The following is an 8170-nucleotide window of genomic DNA, read 5'->3' on the forward strand; positions in this document are numbered from 1 at the left end:
TATAATATTTGAACCAAGGGAGGTCCTGCTTCTATTCCCTGGTTCAAATATTCTAGAAAAATTTTGAATTATCCAAAGAAAATGACTAAAATATCCATAGCCGTTTCAGCCCAAAGACTGTACTTTTAGGCATATGTCTCCCAAAACTAAATGATAAAAGGGGCTTTTATACCCAAATATACGGTGTCCCCAATGTCCGTGTATAATTTTTCTGTTTTAAAGCTTTAAATTGCAAGAAGACTTTTGGGACATCCTATATTTATAGTGCTTTTTGATATAGCAAAGAGGTAGAAACAAGGTAAATTCTCATTTATAGGAAAGTAATAAAAATATGAGGCACATAAATATAAAAGAATATTACTGTCATAACTAATTATTCATAACATGAATAGAGAGAAGAATGGGTCTTCCCCAAATAGGATAAATTAAGCAGAAACAGGAATACAACACATAGAAAGAATACAACATGGGGCGGCTAGGTGGTGCAGGGAATAGAGCACACCAACCCTGGAGTCAGGAGGACCTGAGTTCAAATCCTGCCTCAGACACTTAACACGTAGTAGCCATGTGACCTTGGGCAAGTAACTTAACCCCAATTGCCCTGCCTTCTCCCCTCCAAAAAAGAAAAACAAAAACAACAATAAAACAATGTAAATGGAAAGAGCAAAAACAAAACAATCAAAAAGAATATTGGTAATAGCCAACCTTGACCCCAAAGATGAGATTTGAGAAATCCCTTAAGTTCCCTTTTCTAAAGAAGTGCACAATATTGCAAATAGGTGAGTAGTACTGCAAAATATATCATTAAAAAATGACTGGTTTCACTGGACTTTGTTTTTGAATTTTTTTTGGTGCTTTCTTTTAAGCATTAGCTATCTCTGAGGAACATGTGTGAGGGCTCTGTCGGTTAATAAAGATTAACCTAAAAGAAAACATCACTAGAATATTATTTACAAAAAAAATCATAGATCTTGATTAAAAAAATAAAGCAATAAATGCAATAATATAATTGCCACTACACCCATGATACTGGGATGTTGCAAGTAAAGGACCCATCTTCTCTTAATTGGAAAATGTGGTAAACTGAGTCCAGCCCTAGGGGTATCTAACTACTAGAAGAAGGATCAGACTGCATTCCTTGTACTTTTTTGATTCATTATAGCACCCCTCCCTCCCCCCCCACACACATATTAAGGGAAAAAACATTAATGGTGGACTAGGTTCAAGGCTAGAGCCTCCCCAGGGGTAGAGTAGAAAGGTAATTAATATGTAATGCTAATTTGGTATAAGATAGGTATTTACTTCCTATACACAAAATAGAGACTTGTATAAAACACTCTCCCAAACATAACTTGAGAGAGAAATTAAATAAATGGCCATAATAACTATTTTTATACTGTTATACTTTTCTGGGAGGTCATCTTAAATATCAAAACACGAATCAGTATGCATCATTGCTGAATAACATTTTATTTTTCAGCTGGACCTGTACTACCGTGTTTCCCCGATAATAAGACCTATCCCAAAAATAAGCCCTCCCCTTACTGTGTAAGATTCCTCTAAAATAAGCCCTCCCCCGAAAATAAGCCTTATTGAGATTGCTACTGTAGTGAAGGTGATCCCCTGCGCTACATGCTACATTACGGTACCCTCTGTATGCACCGTCCCCCCCCCCCCCCCCCGGTGAAACGCACACCGCGCTCCGAGCTGCATCCAATCAGAGCTGCAGCAGTGAGCGCATCATCCTGTTCTTCCCCAGTGATTTGCTTGCTGGCGCCATTGAGAGCAGTGCCGCGGAGGAGAGCTGAGGCAGGACAACATAAATACCCGGTATGTAAGTGGGAGTGAGGGGGCATGATGGAGGATAAAAAGGGCATGATGGAGGAAAAAAGAAGAACTCAGGGGGCATGATGGAGTGAAAAGAAGGACTGATGGTCATAATTTTATTATTCTGTCTGTTTTGACCCCCAGACATGAGTACAAAAAGGAAGAGCTATACTGTTGAGTATAAGAAAGCAATTGTAGAGGAGTCACATGTCATTGCTGTCAATGTTCATTAAAATAAGCCCTCCCCTGAAAATAAGCCCTCTGGTGTTTTTCTGTCCAAAAAAAATTAATAAGACAGTGTCTTATTACCAGGGAAACACGGTATGCAAAAATACCTCCAGCTACATATTACCTGGTGAGACCGAATGAGTGTTGAGCCCTTCCCCTTACTGGTGGTTATCCTCAACTGTCATGAGTAAGGTGTAATTGTGAGACCCACAATCTTCAGTCTCTTAAAAAAATTTATTTACTTTTAGTTTACAACATTCAATTCCACAATCCCTTGAATCTCAAATTTTCTCCCCCTTCTCCTCCCTCCTCCTCTCCAATCTCTTAAACTGGCAAAGTTGCCTTTAAGACTGGAAAAGGACATTTCAGATTAGCTATTTGGTCACCTGTGCTGAGGACAAGGAGAATAAAGAATAAAAGGTTACCAGGGTTCAGAGACCCATGCTAACCTGGTCAAGTTCCTACTCTAGCTGCCAAGAGAAAGCTATCACTGCATGGATGAAGTGAAGGAAAAGAAAACCCTTCTCATTAAAACTCATGGGAAAGGCTCAAGTAGTCCTGAAACAATATGCACCCAAGAAGAGGAGAAAACAGCTGAGAGCTGGTCATTCACTTTTAAAAGTCCACTGAGTTATCAGCCCCTTTTTGCCCAGTGGCAATGAAAGTATTATTCTTTTATCCTCAAAGCACCTGAGCACCTTAGTATAGGCTGGATAAGGGCAATTCAAGTCTGCTAATGCTCCATACACTGTTAACATAAATTTTAAAAAATCTTGCTCACTTAATCTCTATTTTAAAAGCACTATGAATGATTTGTTGATGTTAACATAGCATATTTATACAACATGTTAAACTTTGCAAAGCATTTCCCTCATAATAGCCTTTTAAAGTAGGTCAAGTAAGAGGTATTTCCTCATTTTACAATGAGTAAACCAAGACTCAAAAATAAAAGAACTTGTCAGTGAACATAGACTGAGTCAGTAGGTATGCAAAGAAGAATTTCATTCCAGGTCACTGACCTCCAAGTTTAATGTTCTGTCCTCAAACCTAAAATCTATTAGATATTCCAGCAATATAAAAGGAGGAAAAGGGCTTTGAGACCCTATCACCAGGTTTCAGGGATCCATTTACACAGAGGCCACTACACAAAGGTCGTTCAGCACATCCTGTACCATTAACATGGGGCAGGGTTAAATAAACATTCCTAGGGATTTAAACAAAAGAAGGTTTAGAAGCTTAAGATCCAAAAGGTATAAAGAAATATTATCTAAACAGCAGCGAAAGATCAGTACCACCAGCTGAGTTCCAGACCTCCTTTCTCATCACCAATCCTGTGTTAGTCATATAGGAAAATGTGTAACCCTTGTACCTGAAACACAAAGGACCTCAAATCTTTTCAAAACTCCTTACCTCAAAGGTCATATCCTAGGCTGGACATTTAAATTTTTTTTTAGCATGTAAACATTGCCCAAATTTGTTTTTATTTCTAACATTTTATATTTACCTGTATGTTTATATATTGTTTCTACCTAGTTTAATATAGTCTCCCTGAAGTCAGTGACTGTTTTGGGCGTCTGTCTCTCTAGTGAATACCATAGTGCTGGCACATAGTAGGCACATAACATTTGGTAAATTGAATTGAAGATTTTGCAAAATCCCTAGAGAGGTGAAATCTTTATTCAATAATTATTATTCTATTAATTAATAATTATTAATTATAATAATCAATTACTTAATATAATATATAATATAATTATTCTAATAGTTATTCTATAATTATTAAGTTAATTACAAAAGAGGTAATGTAAAACAAATCACAGAAATAGAGATTGATAGTACATTTCCCAAGTGAATTTCTCACAGTAATGAAGGATGTCATGTGGAGAGTTCTAATGGAGGTGAGATTTCCTATAGATGATGATATTGTCCAGGCATTCTTGCTGGGCAATGACATTTTCTGATTACACAGAGCCTTAGACCACAATAGAATCTCTGAAATGAAATGTATGGCCACTTAAAAGATATCAGCCTAACAGTTCACATATTAAAATCAAATGGATGAAAAACTTTGAATATGACATATAAGTGAAGAAGCAATGCATTGGATTTGTCAGTTGGCATATTGTGCACAGGTACACCCACATAGTGATTGGTCTACATATCCATCTATATATTTATGTATATATCTATTTATTTACTGATATTTTATATACATATACATACATATATTTACCACTACATCTATACATACATATAAAGCTATATGTATATTCAGACATACCTATGTTGATACACAAGTATATAATCAGGAACATATACAGACATGTTAAACACATCTGTGAACATGTGTGTAAGCACACATTTGTTTACGCACACTTCAATTCCACTAAGACATTTGGGATACCTTGTACAATCTGAGTACTCCAGGGGCATCTATGGTATGCTATATGACTATGAAAAAGCACTACAATAAGTCAGATAGACCCACAAAGTGAAATTTATAGAAGGAATTTCTTTTCTTCTATAGAAGAATTCGAAGAATTCTATTCTTCAAAAAGAATTAGATGATAAAAAGTTGAGGATACATAATGATCTCACCAAACGAGAAGGATATATGGCATTGAAGGTACTTAAAATTGTGTGTGTATGCGTGTGTGTAAAACGAACTATTAGATTACATGCTCCCTGAGAGCAGGAACCATATATAATATAAATTTATTTTTTGGAAAGTGCCAGGTTAGAGCCAAGGTAGTGGAGTAAAATCACGGATTTCTTGAGCTCTCCCCTAACCCCTCCACCTACCTGTAAAAAATTACTCTAAACATATTTTAGAGCTACAGAACCCACCAAATGACAGAGTGAAACAAATATCTGACCCAAGAAAACCTGGAAGGTGGACAGGAAGGGTATATCTCATCAGTCTGGGAGCAGAGCACAAACAGTCTGGTGTTGGCCATGACACCACAAACAGGGCTGGAGCTGGTCTCAAGGCACTGAATTACTGGCAGCTGTGGTGGTGTAATGGGAATGTAAATTTAAAGATCTTCCCTGCCCCTAGGCTAAAGTGCACCTGGAGCCTGGGGTAGGAGGCTTGTTTTTCAGTAGATACTTCTTGATTGGCCAGTGAGTCAATAAGGTTGTTACATTCTCTGAGCCAGGAGAAGGCTATATGAGCCCTGATGTGTAGCTTTGTTTTGGGGCTCACTTTGAGAAGTGTTCTGTGATTTGATCTGGATTCTGGGAAGCCGTTGTCCAGAGCCCCCTGGCTTTGAAAAACCCAGATGTTGATTTGCAGATCCAAGAACCTGTGCTGGCAGACACCCTGGGAATGCTGGGGTGCTTGCTGCTACAAAATGGTGTCACGAACAGGATCTGCAGAGTAAAAGGAAAGCATGGGGACTGGGATAATTGTTTGTTTCCCAGTTGTGGTAGCTGTGATTCTGTGGAGCTGTGGAGCAGGAGAGAAGAATGGTCTTCATGCAGACTTTGCTGAGCTGAGAGCAGGAATCATGAGCTGCCTGCATTGGGACCTGGGCAGAAGCCAGGAGCGGCTGCCACCTGCGGAAGGAGAAGGAATCCAGGAGTTTGGAATTCAGCCACAGGAAAAGATAAGAACTGAGCAGCAAAGCAGGGGCACTGAGTGTGTTTCCTGGCTGCATCCCACAGTTTGGGACCCAGGGGGAGGATGTTGTGACTATGGTGGGTGGGATGAAGTGCCTTGGACCCCCAAGGACCCCACCTTGTTGGTGTTGCCCAGCCCCCTCTCTGTACTTGGAAGCAGGGGCTGGAGCTGTGTGAGGTGAAGGACACCCCCTCCCCCCAAGAGAACTTTATTTGGACTCTTGTTTTGAATTGAAATGGTGATGCACTGTAGTTTGTGTTTGTTTAAGGCCAAGTGGCCACTTGGTAACTTTAGTTCTGTATCTTGAAAATGTGACCTAAGAGATGTTTGGTGCTAATTCAAAAGTAAATTGACTATGCTATGGGCATGAAAGATCTTGGGGCTGAATGTAATGGGAATGTAAATTTAAAGATCTTCCCTGCCCCTAGGCTAAAGTGCACCTGGAGCCTGGGGTAGGAGGCTTGTTTTTCAGTAGATACTTCTTGATTGGCCAGTGAGTCAATGAGGTTGTTACATTCTCTGAGCGAGGAGAAGGCTATATGAGCCCTGATGTGTAGCTTTCTTTTTGGGGCTCACTTTGAGAAGTGTTCTGTGATTTGATCTGGATTATGGGAAGCCATTGTCCAGAGCCCCCTGGCTTTGAAAACCCAGATGTTGAAATCCAGATGTTGATTTGGTATGGATGTAATGGTTGGACAGTTTGGAAAGCTGTCTACTTGATCTGTTTCTGTCTTAATACTTCTGCCTGTATACTTTGAAGTTCGGGGTGCTGACCTTTTTCCCCTGAACGAGGTAAACGATATATGTTTGACTAATTAAAGTAAGCTTGTTAACCCATTTTGAGTTGCTTTCCTTTAACAAAGCAGATCTAAGAACCTGTATGGGCAGCCACCCTAAGGACGCTTGGGGTGCTTGCTGCTACAGGTGGTTTCCAGACTTCTCAATCCCCTAAATCCAAAGACATCATAGAAGTTCAATGGGAAAACTCGGTGGGACCTGGGTAAAAGAGGAGTGTGTTTGGCTGGGATCTGGCCCCAGGCCCATGGCAGCAGAGGTGGCAGCAGTAGCTGCTGCTGCTTCTGGAGCCCTGGACCCACAAACTGTGGGGGATCGGGCATCTGATATAAAACTCCTGAAGCCTGGAATATTATACCCACACCCATCCCCATGACCACTAGAAGCATAGTCCTACCTTGACAAAGAGTTGGAAAGCCAAGTATTTGGTTGGGAAGATGAGAAAACAGTGTAAAACAAGTCAGACTATAGAATCTAACTTTGGTGACAAAGAAGATCAAAACACACAACCAGAAAAAGACAATAAAGTCAAGGCTTCTGCATCAAAAGCCTCCAAGGAAAACAAAAAGGATTGGTCACAAGCCGTGGAAAAACTGAAAAAAAAGTATTTTGAAAATCAAATAAGAGAAGTAGAGGAAAAATTGGGAAGAGAAATGAGAATGATATAAGAAAAATCATGAAACATAAGTCAACAGCTTGTTAAAAAAGATCCAAAAAAATACTTGAAAAAATAACACCTTAAAAAATAGACTAATCCAAATGGCAAAAGAAGTCCAAAAAGTGAGTGAGGAGAATGCCTTAAAGGCAGAATTGGACCAATGGGAAAGGTCACTAAAGAAAATGATTCCTTAAAAATTAGAATGGAACAAATGGAAGCTAATGACTTTGTGGGAAATCAAGAAATCATAAAAAAGAACCAAAAAATAGAAAACATTATGAAATATCTCAATGGAAAAACCACTGACCTGGAAAACAGATCCAGGAGAGATAATTTAAAAATTATTTGACTACCTGAAAGCCATGATCAGAAAAAGAACCTAGGTATCATCTTTCAAGTAATTATCAAGGAAAACTGTCCTGATATTCTAGAACCAGAGGGTAAAATAGAAATTGAAAGAATCTACCAATTGCCTCTTGAAAGAGATCCCAAAACGAAAACTGCAAGGAATATTGTAGCCAAATTCCAGAGGTCAAGGGGGACATATTGCAAGCAGCCAGAAAGAAACAATTCAACTATTGTGGAAATACAATCAGGACAACACAAGATTTACTTGGAATATGATATCCTGGTGGACAAAGGAGCTAGGATTAAAACCAAGAATCACCTCCCCAGCAAAATCAAGTATAATACTTCAGGGGAAAAAATATATATTCAATGAAATAGAGAACTTTCAAGCATTCTTGATGAAAAGACCAGAGCTGAATAGAAAATCCAACTTTCAAATACAAGACTCAAGAGAAGGATGAAAAGGTAAACAGAAAAGAGAAATAATAAGGGACTTACTAAAATTGAACTGTTTACATTTGTATATGGAAAAATGATATTTGTAACTCATGAGACCTTTCTCAAATTTAGGGTAGTTGGAGGAAATGTATATATTCATACATACACACACATACACAAATATGGAGACAGACAGACAGACAGATAGATAGATAGATAGATAGATAGATAGATAGATAGATAGATAGATAGAT

Source organism: Petaurus breviceps, unplaced genomic scaffold, assembly GCF_028583685.1.
Source record: "Petaurus breviceps papuanus isolate PSGF00001 unplaced genomic scaffold, PetGlider_PUasm1.0 98, whole genome shotgun sequence".
Lineage (NCBI taxonomy): Eukaryota > Metazoa > Chordata > Mammalia > Diprotodontia > Petauridae > Petaurus > Petaurus breviceps.